Raw genomic sequence first — 20,573 nt, forward strand, 5'->3', positions numbered from 1 at the left:
AGGCTGGCTGAGGGCTGGATTTCCTTGTGAGGGGGTGAGCAGAAGGTGAATGAAAACGGGCTGAGTGGGAAGGAATCAGCCCTTGGACAATCCAGCGTGGGAAACAGGCTTAAGAAGGGAGTTTGTACCACATTTTCTTTATCCAGTCCATAATACTATGCAGCCATAAAAAGGAACGAATCATGTCCTTTGTGGGGACATGGATGGAGCTGGAAGCTGTTATCCTCAGCAAACTAACGCAGGAACAGAAAATCAAACACCACATGTTCTCACTTGTAAGTGGGAGAGCTGAACGATGCAGACATCAGACATATGTGAAAACACATGGACACATGGTGGCGGCGACACACACTGGGACCTGTCGGAGGTGCAGGAGGAGGGAGAGCACCAGGAAGAATAGCTCATGGATGCTGGGCTTCATACCTAGGTGATGGCCTGATCTGAGCAGCAACCCACCATGGCACACAGACAAGCCTGCATATCCTGCACTTGCACGCTGGAACTTAAAAGTTGAAGGAAAAAAAAAATAGGAAGGGGGTTTGATCACGCCATCAAATATCTCAAGAGGGCAAGTCACAAGAAGCCTGGAAACTGTCTCTGGATGGATGGTGAGGTCTCAGGAGGCCACAGGCAGTACTCCGCAGGAGGGGAGTGGCCAATGGCAAGGACAGGTGGCAGCTGCTAGTGCAGAGGAGGCAGAGCATGCTGGCGCATTCTCAGGGCTGCCTGGCCCCTGCTCGGCACACGCTGGCCACAGCGGCACTCGAGGAGGATAGGGGTCCTGCTCTCATACAGCTGTGGAAAGTGGAGATCCAGAGGCAGGACGGAGGGGAATGCCAAGCCGGAAAGAAGGGCCACTTCACCTCTACCTAGCAAGTGGAAAGCAGATGCTGGAACACGGTGTGCAGCATTGCAGAAAACTACACATGGCCCTCAGGATGCTAAAGGGCAGGGCTACGCCTGGTACCACTGTTCATTCATGAATCTCACATTCAGTCAGCTTGACTCTGTCTTGGCCACTTGGGAAGCCTCTTCTGCCCCAGGAGATCCCAGTCTAGGGTGGGGAGAAGCAGCACATGGTTCCCATCCAGTGGAGCCTATGGAGGTGAGGTGGAGGGAGGGAGAAGAGAAGGGGCGACCTGCTGCTCTGTGAAGAAAGAGCAAGGCCCTCTGCAGCCAGCACAGCCGCCTTCCCCACCCTCAGCCTCCCAGGCCTCCACGAGAGGGAGGGACAGGCACGCTGGCCAGCTAGAGATGTTTTCTCCTTTGTTTTACACACAATGCCCCAGAAAAACATTTTGCTGATATGTAATTAGGACAACATAATAGAGTCTAAGAGAGCAGTCCTCTCATTTTAGATAACTTAGGCTTTCATAACGTTCAAAGAGAATAATTTTTTTTTTTTTTAAGAAAAATCTTAGTTCTTAGATGCAGAAAAGGGGGTGGAGGAAAATACATGTAATGCATAAAAAGCTTCAGTTCCGAGACTCTTTACCCATCCAGTGCTGGTGAATTCACATCTTTGCCTGATTTTCTCTACCAGGTAAGAAAGGCAGCAAACTCGGTAGCCTTTTAGGAGCTCAACGAAATAAAAATAATTGTTGTTATTACGTGAAACATACTGTTTGGAAGAATGGTGTCTATTATGACCTCCCTGTGTCCAGGCCACTATCAACACAACTCGGCAGCTCCTCCCATAAGAGGGAGAGTCCCTCTGGTCACCCCTTGAATCTTGGCTGGTCTTGGAACTTGCCGTGACAAACAGGATATGGCAGATGTGACATTACAGTCATCCTGAACCTAGGCCTCAAGGGGCCTTGCTGTTTCTGCTCACTCTCCAGGAACCCTGCCTATGCCATGAGGACAGTCCCAGGCTAGCCTTTGGATTATGAGAGACCTGTGGCCCTGCTAAGCAGCAGACGTGAGAGATGCTATCTTGGAGCTGCTAGCTGCGGTCCACCCATCAGCGCCTGCAGGCACATGCTGAGATTAGTCGATTTCCTAAAAGTTGAAGGAAAAATCACCCAGCTGACCTGTGCGGGTTATGATTTTAACTCACTAAGCTTTGGGGAGCTTTATTACACAGCAGAAGCTAACTGGGTTACTACTATTCTAAGAAGAACCACATACCAGGCAACCTCTAGGAGGAAAATTGTAATGAAAGTCACCTCATTTGATTTGTGGCTAGGGTCAGTGGCTCACGCCTGTAATCTCTGCACTTTGGGAGGCAGAGGTGGGCGGATCATGAGGTCAGGAGATCGAGACCATCCTGGCCAACGTGGTGAAACCTCGTCTCTACTAAAAATACAAAAATTAGCTAGGCATGGTGGCAGGCACCTGTAGTCCTAGGTACTTGGGAGGCTGAGGCAGGAGAATCGCTTGAACCCAGAAGGCAGAGGTTGCAGTGAGCCCAGATCGCGCCACTGCATTCCAGCCTGGCGACAGAGCAAGACTCCATCTCAAAAAAAAGAAAAGAAAGTCACCACATTTGATTTGAGAGAAATACAATGATACAGTTACTGCTGAAGGGGTGTGTTGCCAATTTGTCACCACACTCAAGGCTGGCACACCTAGCCCTTATTTTCTCCAGGCCAGACACTGTGGCCTTGCATTACCTCTGGAGCCCTGAAGTCTAATTTATGATAACCTACTGCGAGGCCCAGCAGTGCCACCAGCTTGCCCTGGAAGAGAGAGATAAAAACCCACACTGGGTAGATCGTCCCAGCTTGAGACATTGCCCTGGCTTCTCCTAAAGCACAATGCCAAGTTGGCAAGAAAACCAAACCTGCATGTGCAAGATAACACTCTCCTGGATTCTGGGACATGCTGGGTGATCTGGTCCTGGTACATGTGGTTTCTCTAATGTCAGTTACTTGGAAGGCAGAAAGAAGAAAGGGGCTACCGGATGGAAGGGCGGGAGATGGCATGCATCCTTTTTATCAGGGGTGTCTGCCCATACACACCTGCATGAGCAGAATGAGAACCAGGCAAGGCATGCAACCATGCAGGGCTCCCAATCACAGGGAAGGTAATGAGGCCAGACGTGCGGAGGCTAAGGGGCGACGGCTGGGGCCAACGCTGACCCATAGCAGGGACAGGCACTGCAGTTCTGACTGTGGTTAAGCAAGACAAAGCTGTCACATCCTGTCAGCTGCTCATCAGGACCACATATGCAACAGCACAGGGCTCTTGTCCTCCAGAAGCTGATATCTTAAACACACATTGATTGCTTCAGGGTGAGGGGGTCCTCCCAGGCCAACTTAGAAACAGCTTTGTTTGATAACAATTAAAAAAGAAACATTTTCTTCATCTAGAGACTTGCCAAGTCCCTCCCACTAGCTTTGATGAGAGAGAAAACTAGGCTCTCTGGGAGTAAATGGGACTTGCCACTTTATTACTCTCTTTAGACCATCAGAGGTGAATGAGGGATCCTGCATCATAACTTTAGGCCTTCTGATTTTTCACCTTACCTATTACCTGGAAAAAAGAAAGGGGATTGGGAAAAAAAAAAAAGCTTTTCCGAAGTGTATAATTAAAAGATGTTTATTTTGGAGTTGGGGACCTGGGGAGAGAGCCAGTCTGCAGGAATTCTAGAACCCGAAAGTGTCAACTTTGTCCCCTCCACCTATCAGCAGTGGATTCCCAACAGCTTACTGATAATCATAAAATCCAAACCCAGAAGAGGTCTCTGAATAAAGGTTGGTTCAAAACCTTAAGAGAGGGGGAAATGGAGATTAAAGGTGATTTCATGGTCCTAGCTAACAATGAACAGAACTACACAACACACCATGCGCTGGGCTGTCACAGCCTTGACTCACTAAGGAAGGGATTGGTAAGACATGGGATGCTGGGAAAAGCTCAACACCATGAATTTCTCTCTCCCCGACTTTCTCTGCCTGGTAACTTCAAAAGTGCCACATTCTCAAGCCGTGCTGGGGCAATCACAGTTGGCCAATACTCTCTTTGTGGTGACTCAACTGTCAGTATCATGTTGCTATGGCTACCACAATTCTTGCTCAGCCCTCCCTCCTTATGCTTTGCTCTTATTTAAACCAAATTGCATCGCACTAATCCCACAGCATGCTCTCTGAGGACCCATCTCTGATAGGGCTTCTGAGGTGCCAGAAACCTTCAGCTGGAATATCCTGCCTTCAAGACAGATCAGACCTCTGGCTGTTCATTAGTCCAATGCCACAAGTCCTGCAATCCACCTCCCACTCTGTCTGGCTCCCTGCTCTACCAGAGAGAAATCCACCAGAGCCATAACAGATGCACTGCCAGGTCCCCTTCAGCATCTGCACCGAGACCTACCATGGGACAAACCAATGATGAAAAAACCAAAGTCAAGAAAATGAAAATGGTCTCAGAGAGACGGGACAACCCTATTTGGGGTCCTCTAGAAAACCCTCCCGTCACTCTGTTCCCTGTCCTACCATTTCCGCATATTGATCACAAATTGGCACTTCCTTGTTTTTCTGCCCCTGCACTAGAACACAGATTCCACAAAGGCAAGGAGTTTATCTTCTTCCTGATGAATCCCAGGCACTTAAGGAAATATTTGTCTGATAATTAGTTGTTGAGTGAGTGAATAAATGCACCTGTGCTAGCATTTTTGGGGTAGGTTCTGCCACCATTGTCTTGTATCCTCAAAGTCTTATCAAAATTGCTGTAAATCATACCTAAAATAAGACATGAGTTTGCCACCAAAAATGTGAATTAATTTGCCAGGATGCTGTGTTACCATTTTATGGGCATTTTGTATGTGGAAGTTAGAAGTATATTCACGTATGAAAATTAGATACAGTCATGTACTGGCCATCAAGCACAAGGCCATTATTTACCTGGCCACACATAAACTTGTTTCTTCCCTGTTTCTGTTCCACTGCCGTGTGTTATAGAGGGTCCTATCAGGAGGTAGTGTCTGCGTCTCCATCTCTTGACTCTGAGCTGGTTTTGTGACTCTCTTTGGCCAATAGTACATTAACAAATGTGATGCAAACTGTGGCATGAAATAAGCTGGCACATTGGGACTTGCCCACTTGCTGCTCTTGGGAATCCTGTGGCTGCCATCCTGTGAAGAGGTTCAGGTTAGCTTACTGAATGTTAAGATACACCAGGCTGTGTTCTAGCCAACTGCCAGACATATGAGTCAGGCCACTCTAGATCATTCAGCCATCAGCCGACATATGAGAGAGCCTAGCAGAGATCAGCAGGTTGCCCTATGGCTGAAGAATTGATCAGATGACCTAAAGAATCATGAGCTAATACATGGTTATTTGAAGCCACTAAGTTTGGAATGGTTAGTTACACAGCAAAAGCCAACTGATGGAGACTGAAAAACAAAACATCCAACAAACATTTAATGGAGACGAGTGTATCTGCTTCTTTCAAAGTGACTTTGTCTTTATACAGGAAGGTAACTCTGCAGAATCCTGTGGCCCAAATAGATTCTAAATAGAATAATGCTTTTGTGCTACTCCCTACCCCTCACCTTCTTGTCCAAACCCGCTTCTGAACAACATCAAGAATTTTTAAGGTAAAATCAAAGGTAAAATCTGTTTTCATGGGATAAAAATTCACGGGTTTCAAAAAGTAAAGGCCTCAGGAGAATGAGAAGACAAGTCACAGCCTAAGAGAAATATCTGCAAAAGCCATATCTGATACAGGACTTTTATCCAAAATATACAAAGAATTCATAGACTAAACAATAAGAAAACAAACAACCCAATTTAAAAATGGGCAAAAGATCTGAACAAATACCTCACCAAAGAAGATACACAGATAACAAATAATAAGCATGTAAAAAGATGCTCAACATCATATGTCTTTAGGGAAATGCAAATAAGACAATGAGATGCCACATTAGAATGGCCAAGATCCAAAACGCTGACAATACCTAATGCCGGCGAGGATGTGGAACAATAGCAACTCGCATTCACTGTGGTGCGGACGCAAAATGGTACAGTCACTACAGAAGACAGTTTGGCAGTTTCTTACAAAACTAGACATATTCTACAATATGATCCAGCAATCATACTCCTTGTTATTTACCCAAATAAGCTGAAAACTTTTGTCCATACAGAAACCTACACATGGCTGTTTACAGCAGCTTTATTCATAATTGCTAAAACTTGGAAGCAACCAAGATGCCCTTCAGTAACTGATAGAGAAACTGCAGTAGAACCATACAATGAAATATTATCCAGCACTAAAAAGAAATGAGCTCGCAAGAGATGGAGGAGCCTTAAATCCATATTACTAAGTGAAAGAAGCCAATTGGAAAGGCTACATACTGTATGGGAACGTTTCAGTTCAGTTTTGCTATGAACCTAAAACTACTCCAAAATAGAAAGTTTATTTTTCTAAAAAAAGTAAGGACCTTGAATCAAAATTGACATGAATTACAGTGATATTGCTAAAGAATATTAATGGTTTATAAGAGCAAGAAAATTGAAGTCAGCAAAAACCCACCAATGGAAAACTAATTAAATAAATTAAAGTAAAATTGTTCACAAATTGAAGTATTCTATGGCCATTAAAAATAATGAAGTAAAAGCCTAATAACAGGAACATTTTCAGGATACAGTTACATACCCAAATGTATAACAGTATGAAGAGTATGATAACAGAATATACACAGGAAGGATTACCCTAAGATGTTATGCAGCTATCTTCCAGTGATGCTGAAAGTTGGGCTTTATTTTGCTTTCTTTTCTTCACCTGTATTTTCTAAATTATCTTTAATGACTATGTGTCACTTTTTTCAACATCTTTATTGATATATAATTGAAGTATCTTAAAATTCACCTATTTAAAGCCAACAATTCAGTGGCTTATAATATATTCAGAGTTGTACAACCATCACCACAATCTAAGTTTAGACCACTTTCATCACCCCCCACACCAACACCCTGTACCTATTAGCAGTCACTCCCCTCTTCCCCCACCCACCCCTAGGCAACCACAAGTCCACTTTTTGTCTCTATGCACTTGCCTAATCTGGATATTTCATATAAATGGATTCATATAATATGTGGTCTTTTGCAACTGGCTTCTTTCACTTTAGCATATGTTCAAGGTTCATATATGTAGTATATATCTTTACTCCTTTTTATTGCCAAATAATATTCCATTATACGGATATACCATAGTTTATTCATCAGTTGATGAACATTTAAATTGTTTCTACTTTTTTGGACATTACAAGTAAAGCTCCATCAACATTAATATACACAGGTCTTTATATGGACATATGTTTTCACTTCTCTTAAATATAGGGGTGGAATTGCTGGGTCATATGGTAACTATGTTTAACATTTTGAGAAAGTGTCCATGGATCACTTTTATAAAAATAAAAAAAGTTATAAGAATGAAAGCAGAGGCCTCTTGCCCTCACTAGACTAGTTCTCAATCCTTAAGTCTAATTTGCCAAGTCGAATTTGCCACTTCACCCCAAAAGGATGTTTAAAGAGGCCACTGATTTAAAAGCAGTGTGTCAACATGCATGCTCAGCTTATTCAAGTTGGAAGGGGTCAGGGTGGACCTCTAGTCCAGTGGCTGCTGGGCCTGGCTCAATTTTTTTACATGCAGATCCCTAATCCCAGACCTTCTGACTTTGAGTCTCCAGGGAGGCAGAGTGACTTGGGAATGCATATTTATTTATTTATTTTTTTTAATTTTTTTTTTTTTTTGAGATGGAGTCTCACTCTGTCGCCCAGGCTGGAGTGCAGTGGCACAATCTCAGCTTACTGCAAGCTCCGCCTCCCAGGTTTACACCATTCTCCTGCCTCAGCCTCCCGAGTAGCTGGGACTACAGGCGCCCGCCACCATGGTGGGCCAATTTTTTGTATTTTTAGTAGAGACGGGGTTTCACTGTGTTAGCCAGGATGGTCTCGATATCCTGACCTCGTGATCTGCCTGCCTCAGCCTCCCAAAGTGTTTTTGTTATTTTTTTGAGACAGAATTCTCACTCTGTCACCCAGGCTGGAGTGTAATGGCATGATCTTAGCTCACTGCAGCCTCAACCTCCCAGGCTCAAGTGAGCCTCCCACTACAGCCCCTCTGAGTAGCTGGGAATACAGGCACACACCACCATGCCCAGCTAATTTTTTTTTTTTTAATGTAGAGAGACAAGGTCTCACTATGTTGCCCAGGCTGGTCTTGAACTCCTGGGCTTAAACAATCCTCCCACTTCAGCCTCCCAAAGAGCTGGGATTACAGGCATGAGCTAGCCAGCAAGAATGTGAATTTTTAATAAGTCCTCAGGTGATTCTGAGGACTACCAAGGTTTGGGAACCATTGCGCTAGTCCTTCCTGCCTAAAACATCACTCCCAATTAGTGGTGATGGAATATCCGAGTCACACCAGCATCTGGGAGTTGACAGTCCTAGGCCCCAGCCACTTCCTCTGCTGAAGAGTTCCACATAACACTCTCCAATTAGACCCAGTGTTTCCCTTACAACCAACAAAAACAGTCTACTTCCTTTCTCATAAGTCAGCCCTTCAAAGATATGAGGAAGCCAGCTACCTGATAGCCCTTGTTTTTTCCTCCTCCAAGATAAACATGTCCAGTTGTTTCCCACCATTTCCAGGTGTCTCCCCCGTCACTGTCACTCTCACCTGTACCCTGGAGTCTGTTCATGTTTCTCATCAAATATGGTGGTCATGGTGGAACCTAAGACTCCAAGTCAGCCAGAACTAGACTGAAGAAAAGAGGGAGAAGTCCTTCATGCATGTGTTTTCATAAATGTGGTCAAAGATATCTTTTCTAGGCAGTGCTAACCTCATCCAATTATTTATTCAATGTTTGTTAAAAAAAAAAAAAAACTACAACACAAAAGGAACTAATTTGGATCCAGAAACTATGAATATAAGGATTGGCTGGTCCCTGACTCAAGGAGATTGCATAGCAATTTGGTAACTTCAGTAATTCCTAGGTAAGGTGAAATGTGGTTGTTTAAAAAGGAAGGGAGAGCAAAGCCAGCTGATAGTCTTATAGACGGCCTCAGAAAGCTGGTGGCATTACGGTTGGGCTGGAAAGGGCGAGCAACTGCCTCAAAAGTGAAGATCGGAGGTGGAGCAGGGTCTCAGCAGAGAGTGAGCCCAGAGAAACACGGGCTGTGATCTGGAAATGTTCACTGGGTCACAGCCCAGAGCACTTGGAGGGAAGTAGTAGAGACATTCTTGGCCTTTTTCTTTGGAATTCTTTTTCTTTGGAATTATTGTCAAATCAGGTATTCGCCATTCTATATTATTGACTTTTTTGAGCTTAAATGCAATTTGTTGATACTTAAATGTATTCCTATTACATTTATTGGACTGGTTTTAGTCCAACATTCATATACTAAGAGGTAAGAGATTGGAGGGGTTTAAGAAGTCTGGAAAACCTACTCAAAAAACGAAATGGATTAGATCAGTAATTTTCAAGGTTTTTTTTTTTTTTTTTTTTTTTTTAGTAGGATGCTTCCTTTAAGCATCAACTATAATCTGATTTAGAAACAACATGTAAAAACAGATACATTCAGAACAAGCAGCTCTGGTTGACACTGGCATGGGTGGGTGCTCCAGAGTCTTCCCCACTCTCAGACATGACCTGGCCTCCTTCCCCTTTGCCCAACTGGAATGCTTTTGTGGAGCCCAAGAGCATCCATGTTCTTTAGATCTCGACGGCCACCCAAGATATTCTGTGGCCTCCCAGAATCAGTTCTCTTCAGGTCCACCACCTTCTAGATCCCTACACAAGCCCCTGAAAAAGATGTGAAACAGGACAAGGCACAGGATGGCATCAGAAAGCCCATGAAGAAAGACCTCCTGCCAATGAAAGCCCATCATTGCCAAGTGCGGCCTCTCAGCCAGTTATACACCACCCATAGGCCCTTCCTTTTTATTTAGCTGTATTAAAAGCCTTGGCCAGGCGAATTTGAGAGAACGTATTTCAAGGAGTGGTGATGAGTGAACACATAACTATAAGAACACCCTCCAACCTTTTATGCTCACTGATTTAATATACTTCAGTTATCTCTGGAGAACCATTTGCCCTCTCTTCATCTGTGGCTCTCATGCATCTGAAAAGCTCTTTTAGGGGGCCACATGGAAAGCATAAGAAATGGGGGCAGCCCCTAGGAGCAAAGAGCAGCTCCTGGATAACTGCTGCAAGAAAACAAGGACCTCAGACCTGCAACCACAAGGCCAACAACCTAAATGAACTTGGAAGTGGATTCTTCCCCACCAAAGCCGCTAACAAGGAACACAGCTCTGCTGACATCCAATTTCAGCCTTTTGAGACCCTAGGCAGCAGAGGACCCAGTTCAGCCCACCTGGATTTCTGGCCCACAGAAATTGTAAGATAATAATTAGGGGGTGTGTGTGTGTGTGTGTGTGTTTAAAGCTCTGATAGAATTATCTCCCACCCTTTTATCTCAAACACATTGGGAAAACCTAAAGATATAGCCCTTGTTATCACATTGAGCCCTTAACTTGCCACAGGATGCATAAACATTATTTCTGGGCATGTTGTGAGGGTGTTTCTGGAAAAGATTAGCATTTGAATGGGCCAACTGAGTAGACCAGATGGCCCTCCCCAATGTGGGTGAACATCATCCAGTCATTGAGGACCTGAACAGAACAAAAGGGTGGAGGAAGGCTGAATTAACACTGCCTGACTGCTTGAACAGGAATGTCCATCTTCTGCCCTTGTTGCTCCTGGTTCTCAGGGCTTGGGGGACCTGGACTGGAATCCGCACCATCAGCTGCCAGCTCTCAGGCCTTTGAACTATACCACTGGCTTTCCTGGGTCTCCAGCTTGCAGAAAGCAGACTGTGGGACTCCTCAGTCTCCATAATCACATGAGCCAAAACCTTATAATAAATCTCTTTGTGTCTTTGTGTGTGTGTGCATAATCTCCTACTGGTTCTTTTTTTTTTTACTGGAGAACCCTAATACACTTCTTTCTTGTCGTTCTGTGGCGTACATTGAATATTTTAAACCACATTTGTCACAGGATTTTGAAAATGTGATCATTTGTTTCATCCTTTCTTCCTCTGCAGCAAGAATCGAAATTCACTTTGCCCCATGATCTTCACCAGAATGGCATACTTGCCTCTCCCCTCGTCAGATTTAAAAGGTTTCTGTGATTTAAGGTCTTCCAGCACCCCTCAGGAAGCTTGACAATGAAGAGGAATTATTGATGAATGTGGAAAGGCCAGGGGGTGGGCATTCATTTTTAATGACTACACTCCTTCCCTTGACTAAATGGAATCAATCCTTCCTGCCTGAATTTCATCCATTCATCATGCTGTCACAGTGCCTGACACACAGTAGGAACTCAATATTTATTTGTTGGATAAATTTTTAAAAAGGTAGATCTTACTTGTATCACTAAATTTTGTATATGAAGTGAAATATGGATGTCTGAGAAAATAGGACAATTGAGTTTATGGAAGAAAAAAGTGCAGATAAAGATTAAAGGTCAAACACTTCCTTTTGTCATCTCATTATCCAGACCGTCAACAAGTCCAGTCTTGAAAATACCTCTAGGAGCATCCTGCCTTGCTAGTCCCCCTCAGTGGCACATTCTGTTGGCTGCCAAAGCCAACAGCCCCTCGATGGCCCAGGCCTCCTTCCTCACTGACACCCCCCAGGCCTGGACAACCATGATTCTTGACAAGTGGCATGGGTCTGTGACTCAACCCTGGCCAATGAGACCTGAGGAAATCTCTGTTGGGGGTTTCTGGGAAAGGTTTTACTTGCTAATAAAAAGGGACGTGTCGCAGGAAAAAACTGCCCCTGTTCTTCACCATTGTCATCACATTTGCATGAGACACCTAGAATTGCCACAGTCACCTTGTGAGGATCATGAGAGGCCCGCAGACAGACTGAGGATGAGTACAGAAAGATGGCAGCACCTGGGTCCCTGGTGGCATCTTTAAGCCATTGAAAAAGCTGACTCTGCAACCTCCCCATCTTGCTCTAGACTTCCTGCTCAGTGAGATGAGATGAACACCCCTACGGCTTAAGCCACTTTTAGGCGGATTTCCTGCTATGAACAGTGGAAAGCAACCCAACTGATACCCATGACCACCACCCTTATTCTATTTCCCTGGGCTTCTGTTGCTCTATCCCCCTTTCTGGCCCTTTCTCCAGGGCCAGTTGTCCCAATGTACAGCTCTCTGATGAAAATCCCACTATGGCTCCTTTCAACCCATTGCAAGAAGTCCAGGCCCTTGCCTCAACCGGAAAGTCTTCCCCAGACTCTACATGCAAACATACTGTCAAGGACTCCCTACAGGGTGACCCTGGAGAGACGTCCATGCATGTTATATCCATTTCCTAGGATGGCTATAATAAATGATCACAAAATTAGTGGATTACAACAATAGAAATTTCTCACAGTTCTGGAAGTCAGAAGTTCAAAATCAGGATCACTGGGTCAAAAATCAAGGTTATAACAGGCCCCTGCTCATTTTGGAGGCCAGGGGGAGAATCGTTGTTTTTTTCCGGCGCTAGTGGCTGCTGGCATTCCTTGTTTTGTGGCCTCTTTACTCTAATCTTCAAAGCATTTTCAACTGTCTACTCTGCCTTCACCTCTATGCGTATAAAATCTCCCTCTGCCTCTCTGTTATACAGAGGCACACCCACCTCCCTCTGTGTGTATACCACCTCCCCTCTGGAAGGAGCTTTCTTTGTGAAAGGGGAACTAGGGAAGTGAGGGTCAGAGGAGAGGAGGATTCAGTGTTTACTATATACACATTTGCACTGTAAGCATTTTGTTTAAAATTATTATAAAACCTCCAGTAACTTTTATCTCAATTTGCAATGTAATATTCCTGAATGGAATTTTTTTACACATGCTCTTAGGCCAGGCTCCCTAGAAGCAGATGCTGAGAGACAAGTATTCATGTGCAAGTAACTTATTAAGGATGTGCTGCCAGTGAGGGAGCGGGGGAAGTCGGACAACAAAGTAGCAGCAGCCCAGGAAGGACGCAGTTTTAAGGACATCCCGTGACCAGTGGCTTAGTCTGATCCTGTGGGGAGCTCTGAGGGGTGAGTTATGCTCAGAGTTGTCCCCATCTGAGGCCAAGGAGCAGAGCTTTCGTACACCCACACTCCTCTGTCATTGAGGACCGCCTCAGGGGCACTTGTAGCTCTTGTTGCTTAAAGCAGGGTAGGCTCCTGGAGCTCAGGGGCAGGGCTCTGCTAAGAGGCACAAGTGCTGCCTGCTTGAGGTGAAAGCACGATGGTAAAAAGGGAGCTGAGGCATCTAGATCACCAACATTATCCATTATCAGAGGCATCTAGGAGATCACCCACATTATCCATTATTGAAGGCATCTGGGAGCTCACCCACATTATCCATTATGTGTTCTAATTATTAAAAAAATTAATAGGTGTGCCTTCTCTTCCAGCTGGCCTCTGCTCCTGTCACTTCCCACAGCAGGAAGCCCCCACACTCAATCCCTTAGCCCATTCAAGTCCTGACTTGACTGCCAGTACCCAGCTGGAGCCCACTGTGTCCAGGAGGCCTTGCTCAGTCTCTGCTCTCTCCCAGGGCACTTCTGGTCAGCAGGGCACAATTAGCCTTGAACGCCTTCCTACTTCCTTTGTAGGCTGTCTTCTTCCCGAGGCTCCTTGATGTGTGGGGCGTCAGCAAACGCCCCTTTGCATCCTTGTTCCTGGGCATCAAAGAGCAGTCATTCTCTTTGAGCCTATGGAGTTTCCCAGTTCCCTAAGAGTTCTGTTATGGAACCTCTAATCTCCACCATCTCAAATGGTTTTCATTCTTAGGCACTGTTTCATGGATTAAGTCTAGCCCACCTGCCCCATGGGGGAGCAGGAGGGCTGGTTTGGGTCCAATAGCCCATCATCTCTGTGTCCTGCCACTGCCACAATCCACATACATTTCAGAACGCCCAAGCAAGTGGCTGCTGCCAAGGAGGAGGCAGAGGGAAAATAATGACTAAAAGAGATAAAAGAGGGACAGCCAGCCATTCCAGGCTCCAGTATCCGAGGACAAGGTCAAAGCTTCAGATCAGAAGTCAGGACTCAATAATCAGATCATGACCTTTTGGGGTCACTATTTCTAAATGTAATCTCTTCCCCATCATTATGGGAAGGGAAATGATTTACCTGGGCAATACAAACTGTACAAACTAAGCTTTTCTCTGTGAAGTTCCTAATAGCAGAAGAGTACTAGAGGCCCTCTCCAGAGACAAGAAGAGGCTCAGGGGAAAGTTTAATATGGCCCCATGGCAGGAAACGCTCACAGGCCCGCTGGCTCCAGGTGGACATGTCACCCTAAAATAAAAGTTGGAGGCAACTAAGGAAAACCACTGTGGCTGTGGAGATAGATGAGTGTGAATTTACAAGGACAGAAGGGGGTACCTGAGCCTCCAGGGATGGTGACAAAAATGAGGCAAACCCAAAAGAGGAGGAATGTTGTGCCTGGAACGAGCTGAGGTGTGTAGGTGGCGTGAGGTATACACACATGCACCTCAGCCTAGAATGAGATGAGATATGCAAATTACATATGTGCGTGTGTGCACACGTATACACACACGCCGTTTAAAATCATGCTGAAAGCAAGAAGTTGCACAAGAAGAGTATGTTCAAGACAATAAAAATGGGATTATTCAACTCCTATTTTACTTTCTTTTCTACAAGGAGACAAATATGGCTAAAGTCTAAGAGACCCTGTGAAGTTTTCTCCCCACTAATGGCATCACAGCATTTGTATCTGTGTTCATCAGGATTCTCCTGAGACAGAGAATCAGTAGGCTATCTTGTATCTAGAAAGATTCATTTTGAGGAACTGGCTTACATGACTGTGGAGGATGTAAAATCCAAAGTCTGCAGTGTAGCCCAGCAGGCTGGAAATTCCAGCAGGAGTCGATGTTGCAGTTTTGCATCTGGAGGCTGAATTCCTTCTTCTGGGATCTCAATCTTTTTTCTTAAGGCCTTCAGCTGATTGGATGAGGTCCACTCACATTATGAAGGGTAATGTGCTTCACTCTTCTACTGAGCTGAATGGTAATCACATCTAAAATTACTTTTATAGCAACATCTAGATTGGTGTTTGATCAAGTAACTGAGTACCATAGCCCAGCAAAGTTGACATAAAATTAACCATCACAGGATAATTCTGCAACTTAGTTTTCTTGTTTAACATTTCCTGCAATTCGTTCCATGTCAGCTTATATAGAGTGACCTAATCTATAATAAGAATATATTATCTTTTGTTTAACCATTCCCCTACTGATGGACATGAATATTGTTACCTTTTTTGATATTATAAATAATGCTGAGATAATATCCTTGTCTGTGCCTTCTTGTGAACACATGCATTTGTTTCTTTAGAAGAGATGGATGTGAAGTATGAAATTACTGAGTCATGGATGGGAGTGGGCATTCAAATTGTTAGCAGATGTTAGCAGTTTGCCCTCTGAAACAAACTTGAAAATTTTAAATGAGCTCAAGCTGAGGTGAATCACTTTTTTTTTTTTGAGACGGAGTCTCGCTCTGTCGCCCAGGCTGGAGTGCAGTGGCGCGATCTTGGCTCACTGCAAGCTCCGCCTCCCGGATTTACGCCATTCTCCTGCCTCAGCCTCCCGAGTAGCTGGGACTACAGGCGCCCGCCACCTCGCCAGGCTAGTTTTTTGTATTTTTTGGTAGAGACGGGGTTTCACCGTGTTAGCCAGGATGGTCTCGATCTCCTGACCTCGTGATCCGCCCGTCTCGGCCTCCCAAAGTGTTGGGATTACAGGCTTGAGCCACCGCGCCCGGCCCACTTTTTTTTTTTTTTTTTTTAAGGAAAAGGCAGTCATCCATACATACTATTCTGTAAACAGGTGTGTAACTGTCAAGGTGAGTGGCACACAAGAATTTGATAAAAGTCAAAGTACTGAATGAGCTGCTAAAATAGATCTGAGGCTATTCTGACCTCCATAGCACTCACCTGTGCTATGATTTGCTTTGCGGTGGGAAAGAATGGAGATGCAGCCTGGGAGGGGTTTGGGTGTTGATTCCTGGGCCTTTCATGGGAGTGATTATTTGCAGGAAAGTCATCCCTATCACAGGAAAAAGGCAGAGAACTGCTGTCTTTGGCACTCAAGACTATGATCTCAGAACCAAAATAATTATCTTGGAGAAACTGTGGCAATAAAAGAAAAAAACCAGATGGTTTAAAAAGAAGAAATATTGGCTCCCTTGTGAATTCTAGAAACCATAGAAATTGATGTTACTCCCTGGCAAATCCTAGAGTGGATTCTTAAAGGGATGGTTGGGAGCCCTTGAAAACAAAAGCTTGAGCCCCAGAAACCTGCAGAACTTCATGAAGAACAAGTGAGACCTAATGTGTTGTTACACAGGATTATGAGACAGGGTTGCAGGCCAGAGTAGGTTTCAGTTACAGAAAAGCATCTCATCAAGCCTTTCATGTAAATACAAGAGATGAACGGAAGGTGGAACAACAGGGCCACCTGAATCCACTGCAGAATGGTTTGGGTTAGTGTCAGGCACTGGTGGAGAGATTCCTATAGCGTGCCAAGGACTGTGTCCTTGATCCAGTCTGTTTGCCATTGAGACCAGCCAGGAGCCACTATACATATGAAGCCTTCAGGGAAGCCAAGGCTGGAAGATCCCCAGAATGAAGGATGATATAACCATGATCAGAAATGTCGTGACAGGCTGGGGAAATGGGCAGAAGCGAGTAGTATGAGATAAAATGGGAGTTAACAAAAGATTAAATATGCAGGCAGAAAGTGGAGAAGTGCTGACTCCAGAGCCTCATGACAAAGTCTGTGGAGTTGTAGAGGCTGTAATGATGCCCTAAGCCATTCTCCCTGCAGCTGTACTCGCGGAAGTCCAGTCCACCCTGAGAGAAGTCAAGTCCTCGCAGGCAGCAGCTGCTTTCTAGGATGCTCGTGCCCTTCTGACCTCACCAACTGAGCATGTCAGGGGTAAGCTGTATGTGTTTATATAAGTTAGACCCATTATCCTAATTACATGTCTTAAATGATTTAAAAGCATATAAACTATAAGTGCAAAAACAAGTTGTTTCTCAAAAAACTAAGTTGAATTCCGTGAAGAGACTCAACAAAGAACAATCACTAAAAAGTAACAACTGTGGCTGAATTAGATGTGTGTTGGGTGAGGGGATTAGAAAGACTAGAAAGAAATCATGAAAACATAGAAGGATTCTGCAGTCAGATTCCATTGATACTTTAAAGAAACTGATACTGGACATTGTAGTTAGCACACTTTGGGTGTGGTTTATATGAAAAAGATGAGGCAGAACTCTACTTCAGCAGACACTCAACTCAAAAAGACTGGCAAATGGACATGTGTTTACATACTTTACATTCAAATAAAATGTGTAAGATAGGAATCTGATTTTCTTTGGGTCTCTTTGACTTTTTCAATTAACCCACCCGCCACCATACCAGTTGCATCAGCTATAAGTGCTTTTTCTACTGTCTTATGTTCCATTCTGGCACCAAATTTCACGATAAGCACTGATGTTCTAGAACATATTCCAGGGAGAGGGATAAACATGGAAAAGGCTCTATGGCTCAGGTAGCACCTGGTGGTGTCTATAAGCTCTGATGGGATGTCAGGCTCCAAGATACACAGATTCAGAGGGAAGAAGAGGGTCTCTGTCTCTGTATCTTGCTCTTTACCTATTCATCTTATGTAGTTTTTCCTTTCCTTTCCAAGAATTACCCTTTCTGCTCACACACTAGACTGTAAACTCAAAGAAAGTAAACAAAATACCTGTTATAAATGCCCTATGGATAGACATTTATCTTACAACTGCCTTTAATTTTAGGCTGTAGGTTTCCAACTGAGCAAAATGCAATTATTTGCATTTGACTCTACAGGTCCCCTAGCCCAACCTCCTCTGTGCTTTTAGCATAAGACGAAGGCAGTGGGGGAAGGATCTGTCTCATGATGATACCAGGTGACTGACCGAGAAAGCAGTATGTCGTGAGGGCTTACTATGTGCCACGTTCTACATTCACAACTTTTTAATATGTTTTCTCTTTTAATTCTCATCAACTTTGAGAGGTCGTTACCAGTATCCCCATTTATACAACTGAAAATAGAAAAACAAAGCAGGGGTGGTTTGCTTTTCACATAGTCTATCACTCAGCTGGGAATCAGAGAGGCAGGATGCACACTCAGGCCAGACTCTGGAATCTCCGCTCTCTTGGCAACATGTTGCACTGTCCGCACACTACATTTTCGTGTGTGCGTGTGTGCATGTGTACATGCGCGTGAAGAGAGAGGGAAGCCAGCGAGACAAGGTGGAATTGGAATGGCACATCTACACAGAGCTGAGGAAGCAGCACAGGAGGAGTAACGAAGCAGGAAAGGGACAGACCAGGCCCCACTGTGAGACGTGAGAAAGAACTGGTCAGGGACATTTTGCGGTCAGAGCCCTAGAGATTATAGGCCTGCCTGGGGGGACTGTGCTTACCAGAAAAGCAGTTAACCAGAAGCCAAAAGGGACCTGCTGAGGCCTTAAAAAGAAAAAAATCTTTCCTAGAGGCCAAAAGGGTGGGGAAAAGAAGTAATTGATAGAGGGTAGAAGACGTGAGAGTTTGAAAAACACCCTCAGCCTTAGAGAGGGGCAGGCAGGAGAGGGGCTGTCTGCAGGCCCAGGTCAGGGTCTGACGGAGCCTCTTCAAAGAGCTGAGCTGTGGGTGAACCTGTCCTGGACTGGACATTGCTGGGCTATGCTGGTTACGGAGCTGTCTATACTTAGTTCCCCTAAGACAGGGATTCTCAAGGTGGGGTTCCCACACCAGCAGCATCAGCTCATCTGAAAATGTCTTAGAAATGCAAATTCTTGGGCCCCATCTCAGAGCCACCGTTGTAGACTAAATATTTTATATCCTCCCACAATGTGTATGTTGAGGCTTCAAACCCTAGTTTGGCTGTGTTTGGAGATGGGGCCTCTATAGAAGTAATTAAGGTTAAATGAAGTCATAAGTATGGGGCTCTGATCCAACAGGATTAGTGTCCTTATAAGAAGAGACACCAGAGTGGCCCGCTCCCACCTGTGCATGCTCAGAGGCAAAGCCATGTGAGGATACAGTGAGAAGGAAGCCATCTACAAGCCAGGAAGAGAGCCCTCACCAGAAACCAAACCCCAATGGAACCTTGATCTCGGACTTTTCAGCCTCCAGAACTGAGAGGAAAGAAATTTCTGTTGTTTAATCTGTCTAGTCTGGTATTTTGTTAGGCAGCCCAAGCAGACTAAGACACCCATTGAATAGGAAATAGGGGTAGAGCCTGGATAGCTGTGTTTTTAAAAGCTCTCCAGGTGATTCTGATACGAGCTCAATTTTGAGAAACACTAGTCTACCTTGGGCTGAACCAAAACCTTCAACCCAATCAGCAAGCATTTACTGGAGTGCCTTGGAGAACAAAGATGAACATTCCCAGACCAAGAAACTCACAGTGGAGGGAGGCAAGTGGACAAATAAATAACATTGATAGAGTACAACAGGAGCTGTGATAGAGTCGTGCCCAGAGAGTTATGGGAACACAGAGGAGGGGTCTTTCACCCTGCCGGAGGTGACCTAAGAGCTGACTCCTGAAGGTTGTTTCCACCAGCTGCAAAGAGGAAGAGAAACCCATAAACCAAGGAGTACAGTCTTCCCACAAGATCTCTCCTCCATCTGCTTTCAGGAGATGTCAGTCTCAGAGGCTGTGTTAGCCTGACCACGTGGAGCAGAAACTTGAGACGGCACTGGGCAGTGAGCCTGAAGATACTGAGGATGCCCAAGTCACCTCCTTTGACACAGTTCTGTCCCCCAGGTGTTGGCATTCCAGGCCTCTGATGGGAGCAGCAGCCTTGATGATCTCAGAAATGCCTTCAGGTCTTTCTTTCACTGTCTTGGTGAATAGCATATGGCATCCTTCCACCAGCACCAATCTCCCTGTCAAACAGTAGCTTGGCCAACCTTGGTTTTCTCTTCTGAATACACTTTTTCATTTTTGACAACAAAGCCAGGCTGAGAATTTTCCAAATCTTTAAGTTCTGCTTCCCTTCTGATTACAAACTCCATTTTCAGTTTGTTTCTCTCTTCCTGCATTTTACTATCAGCAGCCAAGAACAGCTACACTGCACCCTGAATACTTTGCTTAGAGATTTCTTCCACCAAATATCCTAGTTCATCTCTCTTTGGTTCTGCCTTCCACACAGTGCTAGGACACAAACACAATTTAGCCAAGTTCTTCGCCACTTTATAACAAGGATGGCCTTTCCTCCAGTTCCCAATACCTTGTTCCTCATCTCCATCTGAGACCTCATCAGAATGGCCTTTCCTGTCTGTATTTCTACCAACATTCTGATCATGACACTTAGATAATTTCTGAGAAGTCTGAGGCCCTCTCTACAGCTCTCCTCTTCTTCTGAGCCCTCAACAGAATCACCCTAACACTCCATTCACAGCAATCTAGGCTCTTTCTAGCCTGCATGTCCAAACTCTTCTAGCATCTACCCATTACCCAGTTCCAAAGTCATTTCCACACTTTCAAGTATTTGTTATAGCAACAGCCCCACTTCTTGG

At 44.8% G+C, this 20,573-nt stretch overlaps 2 protein-coding genes across 3 annotated transcripts in view; one reads left to right on the top strand and one right to left on the bottom strand.

The window, feature by feature from the left end:
* Positions 1-2,474, top strand: part of OXNAD1 (oxidoreductase NAD-binding domain containing 1) — a 75,724-nt gene extending 73,250 nt beyond the window's left edge. The window contains exon 10 of one of the 2 annotated variants that reach the window (XM_011933711.1): positions 1,842-2,474. The gene's annotated coding sequence lies outside the window, so the exon portion shown is untranslated. The remainder of the gene's footprint in view (positions 1-1,841) is intronic. The other variant, XM_011933709.1, reaches the window with a different exon arrangement.
* The window catches only part of RFTN1 (raftlin, lipid raft linker 1), a 203,248-nt gene that overhangs the window by 18,786 nt on the left and 163,889 nt on the right, over positions 1-20,573 (bottom strand). The window lies entirely within an intron of this gene.

Source organism: Colobus angolensis, unplaced genomic scaffold (assembly GCF_000951035.1).
Source record: "Colobus angolensis palliatus isolate OR3802 unplaced genomic scaffold, Cang.pa_1.0 Scaffold129, whole genome shotgun sequence".
NCBI lineage: Eukaryota > Metazoa > Chordata > Mammalia > Primates > Cercopithecidae > Colobus > Colobus angolensis.